Source organism: Papaver somniferum, chromosome 4 (genome assembly GCF_003573695.1).
Source record: "Papaver somniferum cultivar HN1 chromosome 4, ASM357369v1, whole genome shotgun sequence".
NCBI lineage: Eukaryota > Viridiplantae > Streptophyta > Magnoliopsida > Ranunculales > Papaveraceae > Papaver > Papaver somniferum.
This window is the reverse complement of record NC_039361.1, coordinates 22,679,744-22,697,847: the sequence shown is the minus strand read 5'-3', so window position 1 is coordinate 22,697,847 and position 18,104 is coordinate 22,679,744.

Below are 18,104 nucleotides of genomic sequence, written 5' to 3'. Positions count from 1 at the left end.
CAGGATCAGCACAAAGATCAAGAAGATAAGGTTGCAACTGTCTCTAATAGTGGACCCCATGTATCATCCCTATAAATACCCCTCTCTACTGAGAGAGGAGGGGTCGACCAACTGAGAGTAAGAGAATACGAGAGAGAAATAGGAAGAGTAAGTATGAGATCTATTTCCCCTCTATCTTCACGACTCACACAAAGTCATTTTGACTACCCTTGTAATTCCAAATACATAGTGAAACCCCAACCCCGTGGACGTAGGCCTTAGTTCCGAACCACGTAAATCATTGTCTCATTTATACTTCAGCACTTTACTTTCTACTTTTGTTATTATGCTCTGTGATACCATGCATCGTGCTCGTAAGGATAGCTGAATTACATTCTCATGATTAGACAAGGACGAGCCCGAAGGCTCCGAGTCGATGAGTCATCGTGGTTATGCCATTTTACATCTACTTTATTCCCCATAAAAATTTTATACACGCTGCGATTATTGTTTGTGAACACGTGGATGCCATCGATATTTATGTATTCACAGTGGTACGGTGGTGGTTTAGGTAGTGGCGATGGAGGGAGTTTTCTAGGTTTTTTTCATCTTTAATCATGTATATCCGTATAATCGATGTAACCGATTCGGACGAAGAGGTGATGAAGGTGTTTTATAATATCTGGATCGGGTAGTAACTGACGGCTAGTCACGGCGTTAACTAATTCTAAAGCTAATTAAAATAACATTAATTTATGTAGCAGTCAAGACAGTCAATTTTGATCCTGGGACCCAAACTCTAATTTTGAATTTTCTAGGACCCAAACGCTACACTGGTAACTTTTCTGGGATCGAAAGTCAAAATATCCCTAAAAAAATCTACTTTACTTTCCAGAAAACAGATAATATCACATTTACATTTTAACCTATCTTATATAAAAATTAAAGTAAACTAAAAGTAATAACATCTTGTTTTCAGGGAGAATAGTAGTATGTTTTATACGACAAATGAAATGTTTTTTTGGTGACTAGAAGTTGCAAAATAAATAGGCATGTGTGACATGTTTATTTATTGTGAGCTCTAATTATAAAGGAAATTTCATTACAAGTTACTTATAAGTTATAACTCTGTAAAAAGAAATTAGGAAAAGGAAGAGGAACACTGGAGCACCTTGAATGCAGATATTTCTATTTTATCAAAATATGTCATCTTTGCTTTTCACTTCAAGATCATATTTAGCCGGTAAATTGTTGATTTGTTAGAGGAAATTGAAACTTTTTACATGGGTAAAAGGAGCGAAAATATTAAGCAATCGGAATAGCGGACTCAATGCAAATATGTAACGTGTGATACCCACGAGACTATTTAAGTATAGATGATCCATCTATTTTGAAGAGGAACAAAACTTCCATGCAACTAGTAGTTACAGGCATGGATGGAGTTCTTTCTCTTCCTATTTACTATCCTGGTGAGATTGGGGTATACCTAGATTAATTGGGATATACCTAATAAGACAAAATCCAGATCATTTTGAAGTAAAACAAGACACCTCTTAACCATGTATTTTCAAAATGCCTAATCTATTCTTTTTTAATTAATACTAATAATGTGTTTAGGTTAATTAATTTAGTTAGTTAATTAGTTGAATTAAAATTCTCAAATTAGGTATTATTTGGATTGAACTCATGGATTATGTGTTACGATTTTTGAGGGTTTTTTTTTTAAGATCTTTTTTTTGTAACGGAAATGATACCACACTAGCCAAACACTTCTTCAAAGGGGATTGCAAAGCTGCTGAGTGATCTTATACTCAAAATTATAGAAAAAATCAACACTTGCAATTCTGAAAGTATGAAAAGCTGGCAAGGTCGACAAAAAAGTACCCTGCCGACTATAGGATTTTTGACATACAGAGAAAGGTGTTACAAATGCATGATTAGTCGGCAAGGTAATAATTTCATAACTCGCCGACTAAACTATAGTCGGCAAGGTATAAGGATGAATACCATGACGACCCTGTAAATGCTAATTTCAGAGATGAGAAATCGGCAAGGTCGGCAAAAAAATACCCTGCCGACTGATACTAGTCGGCAAGGTCGACAAAAAATACCCTGCCGACTAGTATTAGTCGGCAAGGTCGACAAAAAAATACCTGCCGATTTTTGATTAAAATGTGAAATCATACGTATTTTGAGATTGGGTACAAAATCATACTCAATCTCAAAACCTGTATTTTTTTTAATTATTATTTTTTTTTTGTTTCACCTTGTAGAGTTTTAAAGAGGTTCTCAAAATTGTTTTGATAGGTTTTAGGTTCTGGTTTTAGTCGGCAGGGTTTAAAATTGGATGAAAACAGTAAAGACAATTTGGTATTTTAGCATCTTTTAGACACCCCTTAACCAATTACTTTGGACGGGTTTAAAATTGATATACCCCAATTTGACCAGATTTAGTAAGTCCCATCTTTATATTTATCGCTTTCATTAAAGTCTCATTTAAAAAAATGTTGTGTGATAACCAGGACATTATCTAAATGAAAATTAAATTTGGCTTCTTTTCACATCGTAGGCTTAGAAAAGCTGCATTATCAAACTTTGCCTAAGACTATATAAAACATTTTCATGTTGCGCAACTAATGGTTCTGGATTGCGCAATGAATACTCACGACCCACTCACGCCAAGTAGTCTGGTAGACATGAGATAGGCTAGAATGAGTCTTCGGTGATATCAAGTTAACAAATTAACTAAACTGAAATAGACATGTTTAATGTGAGTTCCTAATTATGAAGGAAAATTTCATGAATCCACGCCTACATATAGCATAATTCATAACCCTGTAAAAAGAAATTGACAAAGCAAAGAAGAAACAAAGAAGCCCTTGCCCGTATGTATTGCTATCTCTAAAGTACATTACATTAAAATTTGTCCACGTTTGCCGTTGTCACTTCAAATTCGTATTTAGCTATAAATTCTTGATATGCTTGTAGGTACACATTTCATCTTCCGCCACGTATCCATAAAGACACACGTGAAGGATATGCGGCTGAGAGCATCAAGATATGATATCATACGTGGACAGCCAAAAGTCACTTTATCCTATCCCCAGAAAGATCTAAGATCTACGGCTGGGGATAGTCCGACTGACGCAGACAAGACAGGGGTAGAAGACAGCTGTCTACCGCGGATATACATCTCAACTACCCGCATTAAATACCCTCAAACAACATACGTGTCAGTCAGCCTGTGGAGGAAGCGCAGATAGCACTGCATAGTCAAACAGAACACGCAGATAGAGCCGAGAACACGAAGACTTCTGCGTAAGCGGCACAAGACACAAGAGGATAAGGTTATAACGGGCTTCAGAAGTGGACCCCACGTAACCACCCTATAAATACCCCTCTCTCCCAAGTGAAGAGGGGGATCCGAGAATATTGAGAGGAGAATAGGAGAGAGACAGAGAGAGATAGAGAAAGTGTAAGTGAAATTCCTCCTGCTACGCAGGCTTATGTTGATCTCAAAGTCATTCGACTATTTCTGTAACCATCATACATATAATGAGAAACCCAAACCTGCAGACAGAGATCCGAGTGATGAATCATATAAGTTAATCGTTTCATCTATATTCATGCATTTATACTTTACATATTCGATTCGATATTTATGGTGCATCATGTTCGCACGTTTTATGCTTCATCCATTATTTATCTTATTATGCGAGCTAAGAACAATGATTTTAGTTGATGAGACGAGGAAGAGTTTTAGGACTATGAGTCAAGGATTCGACATAACCAATTCATCCCCCTCAGGCGCAGCCTATTTACTATATTGTCATGAGTTTGCGCACATTATTTGTGAACACCAGATGACAATGATCTTTGTGTTCACAATCTGGCGCTAGAAACAGGGATCTTCATCCCGGTAAAAGATTTATCTTCTCCTGTGACTTGTTTCATGCTTCGTTCTCTGAAAATAACGATGCATGGAACACTACGGTTTTTCCGTGCATAATTTCAAAAACCAAAATTATGAACAGATCTACGTTTACCTAAGAAGATCTGATTTTCCATGCATTTTCTAAGTTTTCACATCTATGAAGGTCAAAACTTCGAACTGATCTACGTTTATCCAAGTAGATCTGCGTTTTCACACATTTTCAAGATGTCACGTCTTTGATAATCAAAACTATGAACAGATCCACGTTTCTCTAAGTAGATCTGATTTTCCATGCATTTCCTAAGTTTTCACATCTTTGAAAATCAAAACTTCGAACAGATCTGCGGTCATCTAGATAGATGGGCGCCTTATGTATCTTCAAGATTTTACACCTTTGAGAACTCAAAACGCTAATAGATATCACGTGGGGCCCATTGTCTTCGTGATTTTTTCTCTCTCTTTCAGGAAAACATTAAAAGATGGAGAAAAGCAAAGATGTCGGGAAGGCAAAAGCTTCGTCAAAAGAGACGCCAAGGACAACCCCAGTTGTAACCAGGAGTAAGCAGAGAGGTGAAAAGCTAAAGGCAGCGGATAGGGTACAGGATAATGCAGAAAGCACGGCCCCCATCAATGCCAACATCATCGCAACAAAGGCAGTAAATGCCGCGGCAGCCAAAGCTGGAGCTTCAAGAGCTGGCGAATCCAAAGTTGGAGCTTCCAGAGTAACCAACGCTCAACTACAGGAACATCAAGAAGTCGTAGCAGAGTCAGGAATACAACAACCCCTCTATCGGATGCCCTTAACCAACGAACAGAACATACCCTTTCCAGCCAAACAACCGCTTCTAATATCAGGTCAACCCGCACAACAACCGTCGGGGTCCCAAGGTACACGGTTAGACCCACCAGAACCAGTGATACAGATCGTGGATGAGGAACAAACCATAGCCGCTGATGAACAATTGCGGGCAGAAACACCAAATCAAGGGTCAAATCATTCTGCTCAGATGATGGCCGAGCTGATAGAATTAAGGAAGAACCAGAAGGTATACGCAGATGCTGTGGCGACGAAACTAACTCCAAGGCCCTAGCACCTAATCAAGACAGAAGAATGGTGGTCGCAAACAACCCACTTCCATTGAATCGAAGAGGAGCAAGGATCAGCCAAAGATCATACCCTGATTACAATCCTGAGAAATCGGACTACTACGACGGTACCACCCTCCTACGAGCGAAATCTACCATTCATGAAGAGCACCAGGTCGCAATGGAAAATCTGCTTGCTGAGATGCTGGCAGAAATCAAGGAGCTAAATACTAGGCATGGAGGCGGAAGACTAGAACAAGTGATGAAGGAAGCAAACACTACCCCGCTGACGCAACACTTGGCCAGGGATTCCATACCGCAGAAGTGTTCGGTTCCCGCCTTCGATTGTTATGACGGGTCAACTGATCCTGCGGCTCATCTTCGATATTATAATCGAATGATGGCCCGTTGGGATAACGAAGACTCCATACTGTGCAAATACTTCCCATCAAGTTTAAAAGGGTCCGCGTTGTCATGGTTTGATAACTTGCCATCAAACTCCATCGACTCCTACGACCAACTCACAGAAAAATTTCTAGCAACATACATGTACAACAAGGTTGTCAATACAGGCATGGACAAGCTATTCTCGCTGGAGATGAAATACAAATAGACCATCAGAGAATATACTGATAGATGGCATAAGATTTTCCAAGTTATTGGCAACGTAGACCCCGTGGTTAGTATCAACTGCTACAAATGGGGGATGGACAGGATGAGTCCTTTGTTTGTCGAGATCCACGGAACCATCCCAACCACTGAAGGATATATCCGGATAATCATAGAAAAACATGCCAGGTTAGAAGAAATTCAGCGTGAAAATCCCAGAACTCATACTCAACGTCCCACACGCACAAATTCCGTGGATCAAGCCAGCGGGTCCAAAAGAGAAATCATATAAGAGCGTCCCAACGAAGAAAGGAAAGAACAAAGGGATGATAGACGAAGAGATGATCGAAAATTTGAAGATCAAGTCTGTACCAAGCTGAATACCAGTTATTCGCGCATCCTGAGAGAGATCAAGGGGAGAGAGAACCTCGATTGGCCATGGTCCAAGGGAAAGCATCCTCCTAGATCAGAAAAATCCAAGGAATACTGTGAATACCACTGTTTCAACGGTCATCAAACAGAAAAGTGCAAAAATCTCAAGATAATGATTCAAAAACTAATCGACGCAGGAGACCTGAAGCAATATATACATAATATTGATCACGAAGATATAACCAAGAGAGGCAAGCAGGTTCAATTACCGGAAGGCAACCTCACACTCAACACGATTTCATGTTCAGAGATTCAAGGACCATCCCTAACCGCCCAGATTGGGAAGAGATTGAGAAAACAATTCGAAGATTATTGTGAGCTTTATAAGATCGATGGGAAAGAGGTAAAAAAGCACGAACAATGGATGGACGCACCCATGACTTTCGATGCAGACGATGTGGAAGAAGACATGGAAGACCATAATGATCCTCTAGTCCTCACACTCCCAATAGAAGGGTGCAATGTCAATAAAATTCTCATCGATGGAGGAAGCTCGGTCAACGTCCTGTTCTATGACACATTCAAGCGTATGGAACTCAACGACGAGCAACTGCTGTCATCTTACTACACCATCCACGGATTCAACGGCGCAGCTACAAAGCCCTTAGGGGACATTGTCTTCCAAGTAGACGCGGGGCCCATGAAAGTGGACACTCGATTAAGCGTCGTAGATGCACCTTCACCCTACAATGCCATCATCGGAAGAAGATGGGTTCACAAGCTCAAGGGAGTAGCTGCAACCTACCATCAATATCTCAGATTCCCAACACCTCTGGGATTCATGGAAATTAAAGGAGACCAAGTAACTGCGTGGGAATGTCAGACCTTACAGAATCAGATCAGTAATGAGCAGGAAGAGAAGCACCAGTCCCGAAGATCCAAAAATAAGAAGATAACCATAGATGCAAATCTGGAAGAAATCTCCGGAAAAAGCCTTCTGAACGTAAGCACCACGGGCAGCGCAGAAGCAAGCACCTCCGCGAAAAAAGAAGACGGAGAGCCTACCAAATAGAAATTAAAGAATGTTCCTCTCTTGGGGGAACCAAAACCCACGTTTACACCCGTCGAAGCAGCTAAAGAAGTCAACATAGGGACTGAGGGAAACTCGAAGATGATCAAAATAGGCACCTTGATGGATGAAGAAAGAGAAACCGCGCTAATCAAACTTCTAAAGGAATACGCGAACATTTTTGCTTGGAAATTGGGGGACATGTCGGGAATTGACCCAAATTTAGTTCATCACGAACTTCGAATAAAACCAGGTACCCCCCCCCCCCTTTTAGGCAGAAGGTGCGCAAAGTAGCTCCAGAATACCATCAAGCAGTTGAAGTGGAACTCCGCAAATTACTGGACGCAGGATTCATCAAAGAAGTCAAGTACCCAACATGGTCATCCTACCGAAGAAAAATGGCGGAGTAAGGATATGCATCGACTTCACCAACCTTAATAAGGCTTGCCCAAAAGATAGATATCCACTGCCAAGCATTGACCAACTTGTCGAGGCAGTCGAAGGATACGAAGAAATGTCATTCATGGATGGATACTCTGGATACAACCAATTATTCCTAGCAGAAGAAGATCAGCAACATACGTCATTCTATACACCGCACGACCTCTATTGCTACGTAAGAATGCCTTTTGGACTTCGAAACGCCGGGCAACCTACCAAAGAATGGTGGATGCAATTTTCAAACCGTGGATTGGAAGTACACTGGAAGTATATGTGGATGATATGCTCGTCAAAAGCAAGTTGCGCAAAGATTATCACCAAGACCTAAAAGATATTTTCCAAGCAATGAGAGAGCACAACATGAAGGTAAACCCAGAGAAGTGCACTTTTGGTGTAACTTCCGGAAAGTTCCTCGGATATTTGGTGACGAAAAGGGGCATTGAGGTCGATCCCTCTAAAATTGAAGCCATCGTAAGAATACCATCCCCAAAGAACTTAAAAGAGGTTCAGAAACTCAATGGTTCACTGGCTGCGCTGGGGAGGTTCATATCCAGGTCCTCGGATAGATGTAAGCACTTTTTTAACATTATTAAAAAAGGAAGAAAATTCTAATGGACGACAAAGTGCGAGGAAGCCTTTCAAAATATCAAAGAATACCTAGCTGAGATCCCCATACTACAAAAACCAGACCCCGATGAAGTGTTGGCACTATACGTAGCAGCAACAGAAGATGCAGTCAGCGCAGTATTGGTTAAAACCAACACGAAGATAGAGCAGCCCATCTATTACATCATCAAGACTCTGAACGCAGCAGAGAGGAACTACACGAAGATCGAGCATCTCATCTTGGCATTAGTATGGGAAACCCTGAAACTCAGAACTTACTTTTTGACTCACTACGTCCGCGTCCCATGCAAAGATCCGTTATAAGCAGTCCTTAAAAACGCAGGGAAAGTAGGCAAAATTGCAAAATGGAATACTCACCTAGATCAATTCAATATCATCCATGAGCTACAACACTCTCAGAAGTCACAAGTATTAGCAGATTTCCTAGCAGACTTACCGTTGGATAACTACGAAGAAGTCATCATCGAAGGACGGAAGACAGCAGGACTACCAGAAATGGACGAAGGTAAAGACCCTATAGACATCTTGGAACCAAAAAATCCTAGGAAATGGGAAGTCTTCGTAGATGGATCAAAAAATAAAAAAGGGGCGGGGATAGGCATCGTAATCACCACCCCAATAGGAGACAGGATCATACATGCTTTCAGGTTAGAATTCAAGGGGCATACCAACAACATAGTTGAATATGAAGCAGTGGTGCATGCCCTTCAATTGATAATAGAAATGGGAATAACTGACGTGCGTCTGACAAGCGATTCGCAGCTGGTCATCCGAAAAATAGGTCTGCAATATAATGTTTATGACAGAACATTGTCAGCATACATGGAATTGGTGCAAACACTGGCATCACAAATTACAAACATCAAATTCCGACACCTGGCAAGGAAGGAGCTCAAGCACGCGGACGCCCTGGCCTACATATCATTGATGCTCAGAAATGAGGACGTCAAAGCAATCAAAGTAACCAGGATTTACGAACCTTCAATTGATATTCAAGAATTCTGTGCTGCACAGCAAAGGAACAACGCAGAAGAAGATATTGCAGATGATGACGTGGGAGAATTCATCGCGGATGATTTCCAAGAAGACGACATCATGACTAAGGCAGACCAAGATGAAGACTTCAGCAAAGAAGAAGATTGGAGATTTGAGATTCATCTTTTCCTAAAAGAAGGAATACTACCCTCGGATCTAAAGCAAGCTAAAAAAATACAGTCAAAGGCATGAAGATATATCTGAGAAAAGAGATTTTGTACCAAAAATCTTTTCTCGGACCGTTATTACGCTGCCTATCCAGATCCGAAGGCCATTTGATTTTGAAAGACATACACCGCGGCGACGCAGGCAATCACAGCAGAATGAGATCCCTAGCATATAAGGCGAAAACTCAAGGATATTACTGTCCAACAATGATACGAGACGCTACAAGAATGTCACGAAGATGCGAAGAATGCCAGCGTCTCGCCAAAAAAATCCACGCACCCGCAACAGTGTTGAACCCAGTAGACAACCCTTGGCCATTCTCAAAATGGGGCATAGACATCGTGGGTCCCCTAATCGAAGGATCAGGGAAGAGAAAATTTTTGATAGTGGCCACGGACTATTTCAGCAAATGGGTAGAGGCTAAAGCCCTGGCAAGGATCCGAGACGCGGATGTATTCACATTCATCTTTCAAAACATCATTTGCAGGTTTGGCATACCAGCTGAGATTGTATCTGACAATGGCAAGCAATTCCAGGGAAAAAACATCGACTTACTCTTCGATACTTTCAAAATTCGAAAGAACAAGTCAACACCAATTTACCCTCAAAGCAATGGTCAGGCAGAAGCCACAAACAAAACCCTCGCACTCATCCTCAAAAAGCAGTTATACGAATACAAGAAGCGTTGGTGCGAGCAACTACACAACGTTTTGTGGGCTTATAGGACAACTCGAAGATCAGCCACGGGAGAATCCCCATTCTTACTCACCTATGGAGCCGAAGCTATTATCCCAACAGAAATAATCATGTCAACTACGAAGACTGAAGCATGGGAGAAGAACCTCACATCGGACATAATGTTGGAAAGGTTGGATCATCTAGAAGAGAGGAGGGAGGCAGCACTACAAAAAATGGAAAACTATCAAAGGAAACTAGTAAGGGAGTACAATAAGAGGGTTAAGCTTAGAAATTTCGTAGAAGGGCAATATGTGCTGAGGACCATTCCCCAATACCAACGAGAAAAGAAGTGGGGAAAATTAGCATCAACATGGGGGGGACCCTTCGTCATACATGATGTTGCAGGAAATGGATCTTATTATCTACGCAACCTAAAAGGGGAGATCCTCAGACACCCATGGAATGCAAAATATCTGAAGCCATACTACCCGTAGAAAGCAACGCAGTCCTGCATCTGCGTGAAGAGCACCAGAAGAAGAAAACGACGCTTGCGATCGACATGTTTCTATTTCTGAGAGAGGAATAGCAAACCTCAACCTATCAATCAAGCAAACTTTTGGCAAAAAACAGTCAAAATACATGGAGCAACATAGTAACAAGACGACCGCGTGTAAATACAACACATCACGAGAACCCTACACCTGTAAATACAGAGAAATGACCTCCGCGTCAACACTTCATTCTCTTATTTTTTCTATTTACTACCTCAGAGGTTCCATCAATGGAATTCTTCTAAATGTAACTCAACAAACTGAATATAAACTTTAACCCTCTTTCACCCGTGGACGTAGACACTCTGCTATCGAACCACGTAAATACTTGTGTTAATTGTTTTTTTATTTTACTTGGGGAAAGTAGTCACCTACAATCTCTCGGGACTCCCCTATCAGCGTCTATAAGTGTAGGACCATGGGGAAGGCATCTAGCAGAAAGAGATACCCAAACAATCTTATGGCAGCGGGTTGACGGAATGAATGTACATTCCAAACAACTCATATCCTAGAACGCTGCCCCGACCCCCACCGTCTGGGAATCCTCTGGCCCAGGATTAACCAGCGGGGTGACAGGTCTCAAGACGTTCACGAAGATACACATATATTCGGATTCGCACTCAAACACTTCGATATCCTTGATTACATTCAGTTATATTCCAAATTAACCGTAACAATACTTAAAAGGAAATCAGACAACACAGATAAAAATTAAAACAATGATCAATTCATTAAAAGTTGATTACAGGCTTGGAAATGATACGCGGGAACAAGAAAATACAAAAGGAATCTCACGAAGCCTTATAATCAACAAAGATCAACTTTCTACAATAATCTACTTGGATAGTTCAACTCCACTAGAAGGTTTAGCAGTCTTCCCCTTCTGCGATGAAGGTACGCTCCCACCCGAGGAAGGCCCTGAAGAACCAGACGTAGGAGGCGGGGGTTTCTCACGGCGCGGATAACCCTTGATAAGGCCATGCTCGGTCTTAAGATCATACTCGATTTTGTCCAGAATCTTGTTAGTCTCTTCCACTAGTTGACATCGAGCCTTGTACGTAATAACAGTATTCATCATCTCAGCCTTCGACAACAACGAGTAAAGGCGACTCACTTCCTTCGAAGCGGCTTGGGCAGTCTCGTCCCTTGCTGTAGCTAAACCTTTGTGATAATTAATATGGCTTTCCTGATGCGCTAATTTAGATTGAGCCTTCGCAAGCTCTTCATTTGCAGTGCGAAGCTGTCCCTGGAGCTCTGCAAGGAAAAGAAAAATGCAGATGGTTAGGTCCAGGAAATTACAGAATCACACTCGATAATATAAGCATACACCTTCGACTCTCGCCGAAGTTATTTCATATTCGTTAACAACAGCATCACGGGCTTCATCAAGAAAGTCATACTCATCTGACAACTTCTTATAATCCGCTTGAAGGGTTGAAAGAGCGTACTGACTCGCATCTAATTCTACCTGTTTCGTTGAATCCAAATAACGAAGATGGTTGACCTCGTTCTTTAATTCCTCCAGACCCTTGTTGAGCCGATACATATTTACTTGAAGATTCCTCTCAGACTCAGCTTGGCGTACCACATCGTCCCTAGACGCAGCTAAAGCTTTTCTAAGAACGCCAGCCTCATCCCTATCGTCATCTCTCTCCCTAGCATGACGCTGAATGTAATCTCTAACATCAGAAGACTGAGAAGAACGAGCTTGACGCAATTCATCTTCCAAGAGATTGATTCTAGCTTCTAAAGATGAGACTTGTTCTCGGGATTCACGAAGATTATCACGCGTCCACAACAACGTTCCATTAAACAAACGACGATCATTGTTATATTTGTTCTGCATATCAACCATTTGGACTCGTCTGCCCCGCCACTCCTCTGCCGGAGCATTATGTTCATCGGCACGAGCATTCCACTTATCAGCCTCGCTCTTTATCTTCTCTACCAACTCTGCGATGCGAGATTTTTGACGTTGCCTCTCATTCCGAAGCCATACTAACTCGGGAACTCCACCCACTGAAGATAGGGTGGGGGAGGGAGACTCAGACAGAACACTAATTACAGTAAAGGACAACAACAAGGAAGAGAAAACAGATTATCGAACCTGTAACATCCGAAGAATTCTTTTTAGCCTCTTCCAACTCACTACGAGCCATAGCAAGTTCCAAGCGAAGCTTTTCCTCCTCCTTTCCTTGTTGCTCCTTAGCCTTGAGGAGACTCTTCAATTCACCTATCTCTCTATCCCTATCAGAGATAACAACCTCAGCCGCGGTAAGCTCCTCTTCCCGAAGACGAAGCTTAGCTTCCAACTTGAGGGATTTGGCCTTAAAAAACTGGTACAACATGTGGTTGCAATGCTCACTCCTTATCACCTGCGAATCATAAATTAGAACACCCAGACTCTAAAATTGCTAAATATCGACACAAGGTGAAATGATAAGAGAACTCACTTCTAACATCCGCTGCTGGGATATCCATACTGATACCCATCAGCCAAGGCCATCATGTCAGCAACAGTCTAGGGAGCGTCGATCACTAGAGCAGCCTCCAAGGCCCGAAGATTCTTATCCCACGCTTCTGCGACCTGGTCCTCGGGAGACAATTGCATCATCTTACGGGTATAGACATCATATTTCTTCTCACCCTCCACCACAGGAGCTGGATTGGGTACGAACATCAAATTTTTCTTTTTGAACCAAGCTAAGATGGCGTCATCACCCTCAAGGATCAATGACTGAGGCAAATCATCTCCAGAAGACCCAACCGAGGCCCCACCCATATCTGTGAACTTAGCACCCGAAGAGTTCGAGGCTACTCCCGCATCCAAATCTGGAAGATCTCTAGCACCGCTCCCCTCTGGAATATCACTAGCATTCACGACTCCCTTTCCCTTTCCATCCGCCTTGATAGAGTTACCAAGCACATCCCAATCATCGTTTAGGGAAAGAAGGTTGAACTCAGAAGCCAGGACCAGGGCAGCGTTCATATCAAAACCATCCCCTGTAGAGTAAATCCGGCCAAAAGAAAACTCCTGAGACGCAGCGGGAATTTCACCACCAACACCCTTATCACCAAGAGCAATGTTATCATCACCAGCATCGCTGCAACCCGCGGGATTATCTTCGGCACCAACACCATGGCCACCTGCGGGATTAATTTCACCACCAATACCGCTGCCACCAGTGGTAGTATTCCCTTCAACAAATTCTTCATCATCATGACCTGGAGGGGATGTATCAGTACGCTGCTCCCTATCAGACATATCTTCATCCCCTCCAAGCTCAGTCACAGGACTGTTAACTTCTTCATGAACCTCCGCCTCCTCGATTGTTACGGTGGTGGACTGCTTGGGATTTATCCTCCTATTCTTCGTTGCCTAAAAAGACAAGGCATATAAGAATAAAAATACATGGCTTTGAAAAGAATTAAAACTGCCTCAACTAAAGAAGGACAAGGCATATGGAAATCTTACCTTGACAACCGCAGCATTCTTCGTCTGAAGATCAGCATCGGAACTCTCTTCGTCATCTCCATCAACAACATCGAGGGCATATTATAAATTCATGCTCTCAAAATTCAAATGCCAAGGACGGAAATTCCCATAACGAGCAGGAGGAGCCTCACGTATCTGGCTATCTGCGGTAGGACACCATCCTTGCGGACCTGGAACCCACCTCCAATCCCAAGGACCAACAACCTCAATAACAGTCGCGTGCCACTCATATTCATGATCACGCTTTATCCGCTCACGAGTAGGAAACACCAATTAGTTAGTAGAATTCTCTGTACCCGGGACGTACTTCACCTTAGCACCACTTACTTCACTCAGAAGACGGATCTCACCACGCGGAGCGGCAATATTACGAAGACTCACACTCCACGGTTTAAGATTCTTACTATTAACATAGTCACCAAAAGACTTGTTAAAATTCTCAGGCGTATACCACTCCCTTTCTTCAGGTTTGGGAACATAAATGGTCATCATTGTCTCTCCTTTGCTCCTAAGATAACACTCCCTCAGTGCACGAAGATAATTCCCATGAAGTTGAGAAATAGAGCGACAGTGAATGTTCTTCGAAGAGCCCTCTCGACCAGCCAGCACATCATAATAAAATGAATCCCCATACTTGTACAAAGGAAACATAAGACCCGCTTCAAAGGCCCCCACCGTGGTCAGCAGATGAAATTCATCAAACTTATACGTTGATATCATCTCATAAGTAATATCGTCATCAGCAGCGTAAAAACGAACATCGAATAGCTGAAGACCATGATTTTCCTTAAAAACCTCCAGATCAATATGTTTGAAGGTCACTTTCTTCTCCCCAACAGCGACGCTGCGTATTTCCTGGGAAATATCTTCCTCCTCTGCGGGATCAGGCGCAGAATCCTTCGAAGGATTTCTATCGGAAGCTTTTCTTCTAGGAGGAACCTTAGATGCCTCAGTCTTTGAAACCACTTCTTTCGAACACCACCCCTTGGGTTGAGACACTGGAGGGGGAGGTAGAGGATGTTGCTGAGACACGGAAGGAGGCGCCACTAACCGAAGAGGCGGGACATCCCGCGTTTTCTTGGGATCATCACGCGGATTAACAAAGGGACGAGAAATAACATACCGGGAACCAGGAGCCTCTTTTGGTCGGTCCCCTTTCTTCGTATTCCATCTCTGCGACTCACCCTTCTTAGAAGATGAGTACCTCTGACAAGAAGAAGAAGAAACCCTATGAACCCGGGCATCACCTTGGGAAGAATTAGACGAACCTCCACCAGGCGGAGAAACATCAGGATCTCTATGCGGACTCGGCGGTGGAGTTTGATAAGAAACCCGCGGACGGTCATCCATGTCTGCGTAATACACAAACAAGTTTCAGATTTCCGTGGAGACAAAATGAAAATCAAAAAACCCAATTTCATCCAGTTCTTCATAATCATGAACCAGATGGAAAATAAGAACAAATCCTAAATAAAAAGGGGAAATATCAAATAGGGGCAAGCATACACGAAGGAAGAAATCATTATTGTTTGTAATAACGAACAGGGGAAATCATACACACATCTATATATATGTTCTTCATCACAAACACATAGCAACAGTAGAAAACGAATATATTTTTCATCAAAAGATAATCAAACACAGTAAAACCACTTACCTATAAATGAAAAATCAGGAAGAAAGATTCGAGGAACAACAACAGCAGCAGCAGAAAGCCTCGACGAACAACAACAGCAGCAGCAGAAAGCCTCGACGAACAACAGCAGCAGCAGAAAGCTTCGAGGAACAACAAACAGCAGCAACAGAAAGCTTTGAGGAATAACAGTAGCAGCAGCAGCAATTAATAACAAGAATATAAAAGCAGAGAACAAAAAATAAAAGCTCTGAGGAAAGAGAAGGAATGAAATTTATGACTATAGAATTTTCACATTCCTTCTCATATATATATATGCAAAGAGAAATAAAACCGCCCCACTACCCAAGAAGAAGTTATTGCAAATAGTGGGGAATGTGCCCTAAACTCTAGGAAAATAATAAAGAGAAGATGAAGAGAGTAACACGTTTTTCCCCACTACCCAAGAAGAAGTTATTGCAAATAGTGGGGAATGTGCCCTAAAATCTAGGAAAATAATAAAGAGAAGATGAAGAGAGTAACACGTTTTTTCTTCCCACTTCGACTAACCGCCCAGTAGGAGGAAAAGGGGAAAATTCTAGGTACACATTTCATCTTCCGCCACGTGTCCACAAAGACACACGTGGAGGACATGCGGAAGAGAGCATTAAGATATGATATCACACGTGGACAGCCAAGAGTCACTTTACTCTGAGTCAAGGATTCGACATAACCAATTCATCCCCCTCAGGCGCAGCCTATTTACTATATTTTCATGAGTCTGTGCGCATTATTTGTGAACACCAGATGACAATGATCTTTGTGTTCACAATGCTAGAGGAAATTGAAAAACATTAGTATTTAAGAGGACCGGAAGTATTATCGATTCAGATCCATGCGGCTAAGTTTCATAGGCAACCTAAAAGAAATGGCTTGGGTTGGGCTTATCCACCAGCAAAGATATCCAAGATCTTAAGCTTTTGAAATTTGAACAAACACATATCTAAGATTTTGCACAGGTTGTTTTTAGAGTTCATCATCATAGCGGGTAGTTGACATTTATAAGTTGTCACTTTTATTTTTCTTAGGGCATTATGTGTTTTTATATGGCCTGTCATTTTGACGCCTCTAAATACGAACGATTTTTTGGGACCATGGTTTTTTCGGGGGACTATGGTTTTATTTTGGGTAAAAATATTAGAAGTAAATATAGGTCACCCCTTATCTAGATATTTATATTAATACCTAAATTACCCTTCTGATTAATTTTGGGTGATGATTAGTTAGTGTTAATGATAGTTAGTGTAATGATTAGTGAGATGATTAAGTTAAAGATAATTAGTGAGATTAAAAAATCAGATGGTTTTTTTTAAGAAGTAGAATTATTGAGAGAGTAAAGTTAGAGAAGATGAAGAAGGAAAACATGAAAAACGATGGATTTTACCAACCACAACCGGAGGAAGGGTATTTGGGTACCCAGGTGTGCTTCAAATTTAGATAATGTTGGTTGAATTGCTCCAAACTTTCAAAAAAAATGAAATTTTTTATGTAGATTTGGGCCAGTTCGGTTACCATATGTCAAGAACATGTAACCCAACACACCTGAAAGTGTAGTTCGGTTACGTTTTCCAAACACGCAGGTCACCGAACTCGCTCGTTAATGGAGGTTTTGGTCATACAGTGTAATGTTCAGTTGCCTAGGATAAAATGGTAGGTAACCGAACTTTGAACTTAACAATTTATTTGGGTACATCTTGTGTGTTCGGTTAGTTCGCAAACTTCAACGCAACCAAGTTCCCAACCGAATTACAGGTTAAAAGTAACCTAGTGTTAGAAGTTCGGTTGGTTCGCAAACTTCAACATATTTTGCGAATCAACCGAACTGGGCTTATATATGCATATATGCAATTAGGCAAACGTTAGTTTACTACGAAATTTATTTCTTGGCGAATTAGGTAGAGTTCGGTTACGAAGTTTCAAAGGTAGAGTTTGGTTACAAAGAAAACTTAACATTTTTGCGAACGAACCGAACTTGTGGACTTCTCATTATTTTCGTAAACTAAAGTTCGGTGATATCCTTATTTTGCGAAGGAACCGAACTTATGGACTTGTGTTGTTCTAATACAAGGACTTCGGTTAAAAGTATTTTATTGCGAATCAACCGAACTCTGAGTTCGGTTAAGAAAAAATTAAATCGTGATAACCGAACTTTTCTCTGGAAAAAAAACCCTCCTTTAAACCTCTCTGCAACTTCCATTTTCAACTCATTTTAATGATTAATTCTCATTTATTCAACCAAAAACGAATGACAAGTAATGGGTTTGTGAGAATATCTTTGTTAATGTTTTAAATTAAGCTATATATATATATATATAGTGGTGGTGGTGGTAATCGGAGGTGGTGGTGGTAATCGGTGGTTGGTGGTGGTGATAATCGGAGGAGGTGGT